We start from the raw sequence: 14,120 nt of genomic DNA, 5'->3' as shown, positions 1-14,120 counted from the left end.
CTGCTGTTGGGTGAGACAAAATGAAAACAAATTAGTTAAGACAATAACACCAAGTATGTGACAGAGAGTGCCATGCAGGCAGGATGCCTTAGGTGGGGTGGTCATTCTAAAATCTTAGGGCAGAGGACTCCAGGCAGAGGGAACAAATGCAAAAGCCCTAAAGCCAGAACAAGCTTGATGTGTATGTATGTATTAGTATATAAAGTATGTATTAGTTTCCTATTGCTGCTATAACAAATTACTAGAATCTTAGTGACTTAAAACAACAAACATTTATTATCTTATAGTTGTGGAGGTCAGAAATCCAACATGGGTTCGGGGGGCTGAAAGCAAAGTATCAGAAGGGCCACACTTCCTCCATAAGGTTTAGTGAGAACCTGTTTCCTTGCCTTTTCTAGCTTCTAGAGGTTGCCGGCATTTCTTAGCTTGTGACTCCCTCTTCTACATTCAAAGCCAGCAGCCTAGCATCTTCAAATCCCTCCATGACCTCTCCCTGTCTCCCACCCCATCCCTGCCACCTTCTTTTCCTCATAAGGACCCTTGTGACTACATTGGGCCCACTCAGATAATCCAGGGTAAGCCAAAAGGCCATTCTCCACCTCAAGTTCATTAACTTAATCCAACCTGTAAAGTCCCTTTTGCCATGTAACAATTTCACAGGCTCCAGGATTTAGAATATAGACATCTTTGGGGGGCCATTATTCTAAATACCAGAGAGTGTAGAGGAGGAAAGTGGTTGAGAGTTTGAACTCTGGATGGCTAAGCAGGATGGGAAGCCATCAGGGCAGGAACCTGATCTGGTTAAAGTTTTAACAAGATTATTGTGAGTGTTGTGTGGAAAATGGAAGTAGTGATGCCAAAGTGGAAACCAGAAGACCAATTAAAAGGCTATCACAAAAGGGGTGCCTGGGTGGCTCAGTTGGTTAAGCATCCAACTCTTGATTTTAGCTCAGGTCATAATCTCACAGTTGGTGAGTTTGAGCCCCACAGTGGGCTCTGTGCTGACCGCATGGAGCCTGCTTGGGATTCTCTGTCTCCCTCTCTTTGCCCCTCCCTCCCCCAGTTCAAAATAAATAAATAAATAAGCATTAAAAAAAAAAAGGAGGCTATTTCAATGGTACAGGAGAGAGATGATGGGGTGTTTAGACTTTGGGAGAGCTACTTAGCTTCTCTGTGGCTTAGAAGCCTACCATAAAATATAGTTAATATTGCAGAGCTGTCCTGGGTTAGCAACAATTCCTGTAAGAGATTAAGTGCAGTACCTAATTCCAAATAGTGCTCAAGAAATGGTAGCTATTATTTACATTTGCTTTAAGCTTTAAGTTTTAATTAAAAAAAAAAAATAGAGGAGAGCCTGTGTGGCTCAGTTGGTTAAGCATCCAACTTTGGCTCAGGTCCTGATTTCACAGTTTGTGAGTTTGAGCCCCATATCGGGCTCTGTGCTCACAGCATAGCTTCACAGCACAGCCTCTGTCCCCCTCTCTCTCAAGTAGACGAAATCTTAAGGATTAAGGAAGTGAGGCCCAGTGAGGAGAAACGACTTGGCCAAGCATGCCTTGCTAAATCAACAGATTGATAATAAGCTGTATTTCAAGAGAAAGTAAGGACAGAAGCCACTTCCTGTCATCTTTACAGAAACCAGAAAAGGCAGCTCACAGCTCACTGGGAAGCAATGGGAAGGGCACGGGGCAGAGCCCCATGAGGCAAAGGCCTTGGCTTTGTAGTGTAGGGACATGCAGATGGTATCCGAAGACCTACTTTCAAATGCTGCCACTTACTGACTTTGATTTTGAGCAGGTCATTTACTCTCCCTTTACCTCATTTACTTTTCTTAAAAGTGGGCACAGTATCACACTCCACAAGGTGGTCATGAAGTTCAAATACGAAAATGTAAGACAGAGCATTTTGTAAACCACCACGCCTGTAAAGTTAAGAATTCTTCCCCTCCTCCCAAGCAGCATCCTTTCCATTCCACTCCAATCTTTAAAGGCATTTTCACAATGGTTTTAGATGGACTAACAACCTTCTGATAGCCCTCCTAGCTGGTGGATCCAGCAATGTTTACCAGTTTCTGCTTCTGAGTGCACCAACATTTTCCTTCAAAAGTTAACATTCAATCACAAAATGTGCTTTCTCCAGGCACATGGTTCTGGGTCTTCATTTCTCTAAGCTTTTTTCTGCTTGCAAATTCGCTTGTTATAAACCAGAACTCAGATGCAATAAAAATAACTGTACTCTCCAAAAAGATAACATAGATTTGAAGCTATATGCAACTGGGGATTATTTATAACAAAGCCAGTTTAAGGACGTATTTAGCCAACTAGCACATATATGCCTTACATAACAGTTCATTTAGGCTTTGAAGAGCATTAGCGATAATAGAGCTTCGAGGCCAAATGAGTGGATAGAAGTCAATGCTGCTGTCACCCACAAGGTCAAAGCTAAAATAATAATAGTACCTTTCAGCGTTCACACATGTGAACTACAATACATCAGCTTGTGGACAGCTTATCTGATTACTACACTGCAACTACCTGCTCTGAATCAAACACAACACCCTCCCTCCCTCTGGCTTTGTTCTCAAGAGTTCTCAGCTGTGAGTATATCAAATGCTGTCTAGAACCAGCCCCACCTTCTCCCAAGGGAGAGCCTGCTGTCTGTCTTCTCCACGGAGACCAGAATGGAAATAAATCAGCCATTCAATATGTCTAATCAGATGAAAGCCTGTTCCCTGAGGGATGACCTCAATCCCACGGTGAATGGGGAACAGATTAGCATATCGAAGATCCCAGGGCACCAGACATTGTCTGGTAAACAAAATGAAATTAGAAACACAGGAGTAGGACACAAAAGCCAAGACAAATTAATGCTTTGCGGGTGTGTTAATGGTTATCTGTGTTTAAATGTAGATTTTTGAGACAAGTGGTGAGTCATCTGCAAATAAATGTCTGGTTAGACAACAGTGTTGGGTGAAAGTGGGGAATTCTCATTCAGTAAAACACATGAGATTTAGACTTCACAGGTGAAAGCTCTAGAATCATTGAAAATAAAGATGACTTCCTCCCACCATCAAACCTTGATTACAGATTGGTTTTGGTTTTAGTCAGGGCTCTATTATATTGTAGGTATATGTAAAGCTGGAAGGAAGGAGTGAAGAGACAGAAGAATGAGACTGAAGATGAGCAATAACTCAGGAATCAACGGTGGTCATGGGAATATGCTAAATGAATAGGTGGAGATCCGCAAAACCCACAATGTGGAAAAATATGCAAGACCGGTAACATGGACTTTCCCCCACCCCCTGAAAAGAAAAAAAGAAAAAAGAAAAAAATACAATAGGAAAGGGAAACTTAAAGAATAAAAGAGACATAAGGGACCTATCAACCAAATGCCATGTGTGGGCTTTGTCTGGATCTTGACTTCAACAATGTTTAAAAAAAGTTTTGAGACAATTGAGGATATTTGAACACTGGATATTTCACGAAGTGAAGCCTCATGTTTTAAAGACACATACCGAATATAAACATAGATAAAATGATATGATTTCTAAGATTTGGTTCAAAATACAAAATGTGATTGGTCATGCTTAATAATTATTAAACTTGGGAGATGGGTACATGGGGTTTTGCATATTATCTTCTCTACTTTTGTATGTGTTAGAATTTATCTATAATAAAATTCTTTGTTTTAAATGAGCCAGCTCCAAATAATAAAATGGAAATTGTTCTTGTTAGAAATACAGTATAATGGGGCCCCTGGCTGGCTCAATTGGTAGAGTATGTGACTCTTGATCTCAGGGTCATGACTTCCAGCTCCACATTGGGTGTGGAGCTTACAAAAAAATAAAAGTAAAAATAAAATAAAATAAAAAGAAATACACTATAGTATTTTAAAGTTTTCTTATATAAGAACATTATAAAAGTCAAATCAAAGTTCACAAAGAAGCTCTCTTGTAAACCAGTTAACCCACATACAGCCCTTAAAATGATGCCCAGTACACTACATGACAAGTGGTTCAATAAGTGTTAACCAATTCTTATTTTCTTAAATGTATTGGTTCTAAATCTTAGCCTACAAATACAAGTGTATAAGAAACAGAGCTTTATTTTAAAAAAATTTTTTGGTAACATTTATTCATTTTTGAGAGAGACAGAGAGACAGAGAGACAGAGCGTGAGATGGGGAGGGGCAGAGAGAGAGGGAGACACAGAATCCGAAGCAGGCTGCAGGCCCTGAGCTGTCAACATACAGCCTGACGTGGAGCTCGAACCCACGAACCGTGTGATCATGACCTGAGCCGAAATCGGATGCTTAACCAACTGAACCAGCCACGCACCCCCAGAGCTTTATTTTTGTACAACTGAACATGTCTCTTTTAATCCCACTTTCTATCAAGGCAATCAAGAAAAGAACCTCAGGCAGTCCTAAGATACTCTCAACATGTTCCCTGTAGTTGTATCTAAGTTGCAGAGTGTCTAGAGATCCAAGTGTTGGAGGCAGGCAGTGTGGGATGGGGGCAGCTATCTGACCCTCAGGTCTTCTGTTTGCACTTCCCATCTGCTGAGACATCCATCATCCCATTTAACCCATTCACCTTTGTGTCCTCTCTTTTCCCCATTTTCAGATTGGGTGGGTCACTAGCCTACTTCTAGGTCAATCTCAGGCCCTTGGAACTCATACTGCTTCTCCCACCACAGTGAGCCATCTGTGAGTTTCTCCAAGACCATTTCTTCCCTGGGATTTTCCTACTTTCTGAGGTTCTCCCTGGGAGAGGAGACACCAATCTCTTCTTCTGAACCTTAAAAACTTAGTTGGAGTTTTGTCCAGCTTCATCTCCCTCCACTGCCCCCCCAGTCCAGGCCGAGGCCAGGAGCTGATGCAGGGCCTCATTTCTTCAAGACCTAGGAAGACAGTTTCCCACAGATCTATCATTTTCGACACTGCCTCCTCTTGCAACCTCGGGAGCCCTTGCTCTTACTCAACCATATTCCCTCACATATTTTTCTGTGCCCTTTTAAAACTCAAATACGGAAAAAAGTTACCCTCTTCTCCGCTTCCTCCAGTCATATTCTTTCTCTGAGGCAATAGAGAAAGAGTAGCTAACTAAATGGGGGAAGGGAAATGATGGGGGAAGATGTCCATAAGTATTTCAATTATTTTTCCTTCCATTCCAACAATGTATGAATGGAAAAAAAAAAAAAAACCACATAGCTGAGTTACTTAGCCTTTTCAAATTCTCATAATTAGTTAAGACAGCCTTGGCCGTGTTTCAGAACGTGCAGAACGAGGATCATATTGGGTGTCTGCCTTCAGCTCAGCCCTCAAAAGAATGATGAACTCGTCAGTGTGGGCTTGTAGGTACAAAGGAGATTCCTGCCTCAATATTTTCCAAAAAGACATAAAACCTGTTCCAACGAAACTAGTAAGGGCAGACCAGAGAAATGTAACCACATAGCATTCGCCAATTGCTGCACTTCTAATTTTGGGTGGAGGTGCATGTTTTGAGGAAGGCCTTGTTTGGGAAGACAAAATAGAAGCTTAGTAAAAGTAAATTTTGTTCTTTTGGTTCTGAGCCATCTCACCTTGCTTTACATTTAGCAATCATGCCATGCTGGCGGTTGCATGGATTTACCCTTTCGTGCATGCGGTAAATAAATATTTGCGAGTGTCCGGGTGCCAGGCACTGTGCTATGAGCTCAGGCACAACCAAGAGTGAGGAATATATGGCTGTGCTTTGTCTTCTAATCCAACCTGACCCGTCTATGGGTATGAGTTTGGGAAACCATTAAACCAGGGTTCTGGCCAGAAACATTAGTTATCATGGGCTAAAGAATGTGTAGTTAGGAGATGTGTGACTAAGAAAAAAACGGTGGCTTTCAGCTAACAGGCAAAGAATAGAGTGAAAAGGCCCTTTATTGGTGTGTAACTGTGTGAACAGAGTACGGTGGGGAGAGTGCATTGTGCTATCTGAGTATCAGGTTAAATGCCAATGCGTTATTACTGGTCTAATGAATTTTAAAAGTATCATTCTAACGCAAATCCGGTGACCTACAAAGATAAAGAAATTCTGCTGCCATAGCTGAAAACATTGCCACTACCAAGGCACTGTCTAAACAGGCATACACTCAGGCTGGGTTACACGTTGGACCCATTAGAAACTCCCTCCTCACAACAAACATCTCCTTGAACTTATAGTTCTTAACCCAAGTTAAAGACCAAGAGAAAAAGAATTCATTGTATTCTAACAGTTAAGGGACCAAAAGGTCATGCATTTACCTTACTTCACAATCTCACGTATTCCCAGAATTCCTAGCTCACTGAAGGTAAAGAATATTATTTTTCCCTTTAAAGATCACTCATTTTCTCCATCAAAATGAAAAGCTGAAACGTTCTTTGTTACATTTCTGTTAATTAGTGATAATTACGGGGTTTATAGCCAGTTGAATCAGGTCGCTGGTTAAAAAGAAAGATTCTCTTATAGAAATTACTGGGAGTTTTTTCTTGCTATGGCATAATGTTTCAACAGTTAAGGGTCAAAACTATTTCCACGTGAAACTTAAACAAAGTGGGTATTCAGGTGAGCTTTCTTCTGGGGATTAGTGATCTTGAAAATTAAATATATGAAACAAAAACAAGAAGAAATACCTTTTCTCATATACTTAAAGTGTAGTATAAGGATTACCCCTTTTTACGGACACACTCTATTCAAACCTCTTAGGAGATGAAAACTATGTCCATGCAAATTTACGCAAGAAAAAGTATAAATGAGGGGAAAAGCAGCTGCTTTGACTAAGAGCCATAAAGCACCTCCCTATGGTGTTTGTAAGTAATTGGGGAACCATGTCCCAGTCTGCACAAGTGGAACCACAGAATGTCTGGTAGGGGGGAGATGGTTTGCTGACTCAGGGTCTTCCTCTCTCCCCCAGATTAGGTACCTTGCCACAAAGTCAGGGCTCCCTTGCAGGTCAAACTGGGTCACTCTTAGGTGACTTTATACAGTGTCGGTAACACACATTATGATACCATCATAGCCTTTAATACAATGACTAAATTGCAATCAATTATTTTGTTTCCCATTTTCTCCACTAGGCCACTGCCCAGATTTATGGCTTTCCTCCATTTTTGGCAGTTGGTTCTTCCTTCCCTGAAAAGGCAACAAATCTGCCTCCAGTTTTACCCTCTTCATAGTTTTGACTAGCAAATATGAAAATCTAATGAAAGTGATCTTACAGAGTTTTTTTTTTCAATATAGGAAGTTTATTGTCAAATTGGTTTCCATACAACAAACACCCAGTGCTCATCCCAAAAGGTGCCCTCCTCAATACCCATCACCCACCCTCCCCTCCCTCCCACCCCCCATCAACCCTCAGTTTGTTCTCACTTTTTAAGTGTCTCTTATGCTTTGGCTCTCTCCCACTCTAACCTCTTTTTTTTTTTTTTTTTCCTTCCCCTCCCCCATGGGTTTCTGTTAAGTTTCTCAGGATCCACATAAGAGTGAAACTATATGGTATCTGTCTTTCTCTGTATGGCTTATTTCACTTAGCATCACACTCTCCAGTTCCATCCATGTTGCTACAAAGGGCCATATTTCATTCTTTCTCATTGCCATGTAGTACTCCATTGTGTATATAAACCACAATTTCTTTATCCATTCATCAGTTGATGGACATTTAGGCTCTTTCCATAATTTGGCTATTGTTGAGAGTGCTGCTATAAGCATTGGGGTACAAGTGCCCCTATGCATCAGTACTCCTGTATCCCTTGGATAAATTCCTAGCAGTGCTATTGCTGGGTCATAGGGTAGGTCTATTTTTAATTTTCTGAGGAACCTCCACACTGCTTTCCAGAGTGGCTGCACCAATTTGCATTCCCACCAACAGTGCAAGAGGGTTCCCGTTTCTCCACATCCTCTCCAGCATCTATAGTCTCCTGATTTCTTCATTTTGGCCACTCTGACTGGCGTGAGGTGATATCTGAGTGTGGTTTTGATTTGTATTTCCCTGATGAGGAGCGATATTGAGCATCTTTTCATGTGCCTGTTGGCCATCCGGATGTCTTCTTTAGAGAAGTGTCTATTCATGTTTTCTGCCCATTTCTTCACTGGGTTATTTGTTTTTCGGGTGTGGAGTTTGGTGAGCTCTTTATAGATTTTGGATACTAGCCCTTTGTCTGATATGTCATTTGCAAATATCTTTTCCCATTCCATTGGTTGCCTTTTAGTTTTGTTGGTTGTTTCCTTTGCTGTGCAGAAGCTTTTTATCTTCATAAGGTGCCAGTAGTTCATTTTTGCTTTTAATTCCCTTGCCTTTGGGGATGTGTCAAGTAAGAAATTGCTACGGCTGAGGCCAGAGAGGTCTTTTCCTGCTTTTTCCTCTAGGGTTTTGATGGTTTCCTGTCTCACATTCAGGTCCTTTATCCATTTTGAGTTTATTTTTGTGAATGGTGTGAGAAAGTGGTCTAGTTTCAACCTTCTGCATGTTGCTGTCCAGTTCTCCCAGCACCATTTGTTAAAGAGACTGTCTTTTTTCCATTGGATGTTCTTTCCTGCTTTGTCAAAGATGAGTTGGCCATACGTTTGTGGGTCTAGTTCTGGGGTTTCTATTCTATTCCATTGGTCTATGTGTTTGTTTTTGTGCCAATACCATGCTGTCTTAATGATTACAGCTTTGTAGTAGAGGCTAAAGTCTGGGATTGTGATGCCTCCTGCTTTGGTCTTCTTCTTCAAAATTACTTTGGCTATTCAGGGCCTTTTGTGGTTCCATATGAATTTTAGGATTGCTTGTTCTAGTTTCAAGAAGAATGCTGGTGCAATTTTGATTGGGATTGCATTGAATGTGTAGATAGCTTTGGGTAGTATTGACATTTTAACAATATTTATTCTTCCAATCCATGAGCACGGAATGTTTTTCCATTTCTTTATATCTTCTTCAATTTCCTTCATAAGCTTTCTATAGTTTTCAGCATACAGATCTTTTACATCTTTGGTTAGATTTATTCCTAGGTATTTTATGCTTCTGGGTGCAATTGTGAATGGGATCAGTTTCTTTATTTGTCTTTCTGTTGCTTCGTTATTAGTGTATAAGAATGCGACTGATTTCTGTACATTGATTTTGTATCCTGGAACTTTGCTAAATTCATGTATCAGTTCTAGCAGACTTCTGGTGGAGTCTATCAGGTTTTCCATGTATAATATCATGTCATCTGCAAAGAGTGAAAGCTTAACTTCATCTTTGCCAATTTGGATGCCTTTGAGTTCCTTTTGTTATCTGATTGCTGATGCTAGCACTTCCAACACTATGTTAAACAACAGCGGTGAGAGTGGGCATCCCTGTCGTGTTCGTGATCTCAGGGAAAAAGCTCTCAGTTTTTCCCTATTGAGGATGATGTTAGCTGTGGGCTTTTCATAAATGGCTTTTATGATCTTTAGGTATGTTCCTTCTATCCCGACTTTCTCGAGGGTTTTTATTAAGAAACGTTGCTGAATTTTGTCAAAGGCCTTTTCTGCATCGATTGACAGGATCATATGGTTCTTATCTCTTCTTTTATTAACGTGATGTATCACATTGATTTCTGACTGTTGAACCAGCCCTGCATCCCAGGAATGAACCCCACTTGATCATGGTGAATAATTCTTTTTATATGCTGTTGAATTCGATTTGCTAGTATCTTATTGAGAATTTTTGCATCCATATTCATCAGGGATATTGGCCTGTAGTTCTCTTTTTTTACTGGGTCTCTGTCTGGTTTAGGAATCAAAGTCATACTGGCTTCATAGAATGAGTTTGGAAGTTTTCCTTCCCTTTCTATTTTTTGGAATAGCTTGAGAAGGATAGGTATTATCTCTGCTTTAAACGTCTGGTAGAACTCTGCTGGGAAGCCATCTGGTCCTGGACTCTTATTTGTTGGGAGATTTTTGATGACTGATTCAATTTCTTTGCTGGTTATGGGTCTGTTCAAGTTTTCTATTTCCTCCTGATTGAGTTTTGGAAGTGTGTGGGTGTTTAGGAATTTGTCCATTTCTTCCAGGTTGTCCAGTTTGTTGGCATATAATTTTTCATAGTATTCCCTGATAATTGCTTGTATCTCTGAGGGATTGGTTGTAATAACTCCATTTTCTTTCATGATTTTATCTATTTGGGTCATCTCCCTTTTCTTTTTGAGAAGCCTGGCTAGAGGTTTATCAATTTTGTTTATTTTTTCAAAAAACCAACTCTTGGTTTCGTTGATCTGCTCTACAGTTTTTTTAGATTCTATATTGTTTATTTCTGCTCTGATCTTTATTCTTTCTCTTCTTCTGCTGGATTTAGGCTGTCTTTGCTGTTCTGCTTCTATTTCCTTTAGGTGTGCTATTAGATTTTGTATCCGGGATTTTTCTTGTTTCTTGAGATAGGCCTGGATTGCAATGTATTTTCCTCTCAGGACTGCCTTCGCTGCATCCCAAAGCATTTGGATTGTTGTATTTTCATTTTCATTTGTTTCCATATATTTTTTAATTTCTTCTCTAATTGCCTGGTTGACCCCTTCACTCTTTAGTAGGGTGTTCTTTAACCTCCATGCTTTTGGAGGTTTTCCAGACTTTTCCTGTGGTTGATTTCAAGCTTCATAGCATTGTGGTCTGAAAGTATGCATGGTATGATTTCAATTCTTGTAAACTTATGAAGGGCTGTTTTGTGACCCAGTATATGATCTATCTTGGAGAATGTTTCATGTGCACTCGAGAAGAAAGTATATTCTGTTGCTTTGGGATGCAGAGTTCTAAATAGATCTGTAAAGTCCGTCTGATCCAATGTATCATTCAGGGCCCTTGTTTCTTTATTGACCGTGTGTCTAGATGATCTATCCATTTCTGTAAGTGGAGTGTTAAAGTCCCCTGCAATGACCACATTCTTATCAATAAGGTTGCTTATGTTTGTGAGTAATTGTTTTATATATTTGGAGGCTACCGTATTCGGTGCATAGACATGTATAATTGTTAGCTCTTCCTGATGGATAGACCCTGTGATTATTATATAATGCCCTTCTTCATCTCTTGTTACAGCCTTTAATTTAAAGTCTAGTTTGTCTGATATAAGTATGGCTACTCCAGCTTTCTTTTGACTTCCAGTGGCATGATAAATACTTCTCCATCCCCTCACTCTCAATCTGAAGGTGTCCTCAGGTCTAAAATGAGTCTCTTGTAGACAGCAAATAGATGGGTCTTGTTTTTTTATCCATTCTGATACCCTATGTCTTTTGGTTGGCGCATTTAGTCCATTTACATTCAGTGTTATTATAGAAAGATATGGGTTTAGAGTCATTGCGATGTCCGTAGGTTTCATGCTTGTAGCGATGAGTCTGGTATTTTGTCTCACAGGATCCCCCTTAGGATCTCTTGTAGGGCTGGTTTCGTGGTGACGATTTCCTTCAGTTTTTGTTTGGGAAGACCTTTATCTCCACTTCTATTCTAAATGACAGACTTGCTGGATAAAGGATTCTCGGCTGCATATTTTTTCTGTTCATCACATTGAAGATCTCCTGCCATTCCTTTCTGGCCTGCCAAGTTTCAGTAGAGAGATTGGTCACGAGTCCTATAGGTCTCCCTTTATATGTTAGAGCACATTTATCTCTAGCTGCTTCCAGAATTTTCTCTTTATCCTTGTATTTTGCCAGTTTCACTATGATATGTTGTTCAGAAGATCGATTCAAGTTACGTCTGAAGGGAGTTCTCTGTGCCTCTTGGATTTCAATGCCTTTTTCCTTCCCTAGATCAGGGAAGTTCTCAGCTATTATTTCTTCAAGTACACCTTCAGCACCTTTCCCTCTCTCTTCCTCCTCTGGAATACCAATTATGCGTAGATTATTTCTCTTTAGTGCATCACTTAGTTCTCTAATTTTCCCCTCATACTCCTGGATTTTTTTATCTCTCTTTTTTTCAGCTTCTTCTTTTTCCATAATTTTATCTTCTAGTTAACCTATTCTCTCCTCTGCCTCTTCAATCCGAGCTGTAGTTATCTCCATTTTATTTTGCGGTTCATTGATAGCATTTTTTAGCTACTCCTGGCTGTTCCTTAGTCCCTTGATCTCTGTAGCAAGAGATTCTCTGCTGTCCTTTATACTGTTTTCAAGCCCAACGATTAATTTTATGACTATTATTCTAAACTCACTTTCTGTTATATTGTTTAAATCATTTTTGATCAGTTCGTTAGCTGTTGTTATTTCCTGGACGTTTTTTTGAGGGGTATTCTTCCGTTTGGTCATTTTGGATAGTCCCTGGAGTGGTGCGAACCTGCAGGGCACTTCCCCTGTGCTGTGGTGTATAACTGGAGTTGGTGGGCGGGGCCGCAGTCAGACCTGATGTCTGCCCCCAGCCCACCACTGGGGCCAGAGTCAGACTGGTGTGTGCCTTCTCCTCCCCTCTCCTAGGGGCAGGATTCACTGTGGGGCGGCGTGGCCTGTCTGGGCTACTTGCACACTGCCAGGCTTGTGGTGCTGGGGATCTGGCATATTAGCTGGGGTGGATCAGCAAGGTGCACAGGGGCGGGAGGGGCAGGCTCAGCTCGCTTTTCCTTTGGAGATCTGCTTCGGTAGGGGCCCTGCGGCACCGGGAGTGAGTCAGACCTGCTGGAGGGATGGATCCGCAGAAGCACAACGCTGGGTGTTTGTGTGCTGCAAGCAAGTTCCCTGGCAGGAACTGGTTCCCTTTGGGATTTTGGCTGGGGGATGGGCGAGGGAGATGGTGCTAGCGAGTGCCTTTGTTCCCCACCTGGCTGAGCTCTGTCGTGGGGGCTCAACTCTCCCTCCCATTGTCCTCCAGCCCTCCCGTTCTCTGAGCAGAGCTGTTAGCTTATAACCTTCCAGATGTCAAGGCCCGCTTGCTGTCAGAACACACTCCGTCCAGCCCCTCCGCTTTTGCCAGCCAGACTCGGGCTCTGCTTGGCCGGCAAGCCACCCCTCCGACCCGGCTCCCTCCCGCCAGTCTGTGGAGCGCGCACCGCCTCGCTGCCCTTCCTACCCTCTTCCATGGGCCTCTCGTCTGCGCTTGGCTCCGGAGACTCCGTTCTGCTAATCCTCTGGCGGTTTTCTGGGTTATTTAGGCAGGTGTAGGTGGAATCTAAGTGATCAGCAGGACGCGCGGTGAGACCAGCGTCCTCCTACGCCGCCATCTTCCCAGGATTCAGATCTTGCAGAGTTTAAATTCATAGTTGGGAATTTCTCTTTTGATCTTTCCCAGCTTAACTGGAGAAGGATTAGACTTCATGTCTTTCTTCTTTCTACTGAATCTATTTATAGGGCCAGAAAAGACTTAGCATTCTGGTTTCCTACATGTGCACTGTGGACATCTTTCCCTGTCTTTTCAAATCTATGTAAACTGATAGACCACCAAAAGCCATGTTTATATTATATCTGATGGTGAGTATGGCCTTAAATAGTTGTCTTCATCACCTGCAGTTCATGGATCTTCTCAGTATAGTTGGTTGGGATTTTTCTCATTCTGCTTTAGTGCTGATGATACACAGGAAGCCATGTTCTGTGACTGGAATTAGAAATTCTGGCCACTGGAAGGTTAACATTAGACTCCTTTCTCATCATCTGTGAGGAAGTAATCAGATATCCCCATCTTTCAGGAACTCTGGCATGCCACACTATGCCACCTGGTCTCTTCTTTATTAGTCAGTATGAACAGCATGGGTTAAGAGATATTATGTCAGTCAAGTTGATCCATTGCTGTGAGTGGTATAACTATTGTTCCTCCCTTCCCGACATCTGTCATTGTATTAGGTCCTGCCAAAGTTCAAATGAATTATGAAATAAGATACAGGAGACACAAAAATGGCTTCAGATTTGTGGCAACGTGGACTTGCCCAAATCCTTCCTTTTCTAAAAGTTTATCTATCAAGTCACTGGCTCATACATGCAATCTTGGGTTTTTGAGACAGGAACAAGCCCTGTAACTTACAACAACTGACAGGGCAACTGACAGACATAGCCTTTGGTGGCTGGCAGCTCAGAAGGAAAAAGAGAGAGAGAGGGAATCAGGTATACTCAGTTCCATCACCAAATTCACTGATTTGGTAAGTCCTCCTCCTTCCTGGAGGAGGAGGTAGTGAAGGCGCAGAAGGAAGTTGATTTTGTTCTCTTCTT

Source organism: Panthera onca, chromosome C1 (assembly GCF_046562875.1).
Source record: "Panthera onca isolate mPanOnc1 chromosome C1, mPanOnc1 haplotype 2, whole genome shotgun sequence".
NCBI lineage: Eukaryota > Metazoa > Chordata > Mammalia > Carnivora > Felidae > Panthera > Panthera onca.
The sequence above is the reverse complement of the archived record's forward strand: the minus strand, read 5'-3'. Positions refer to the sequence as shown.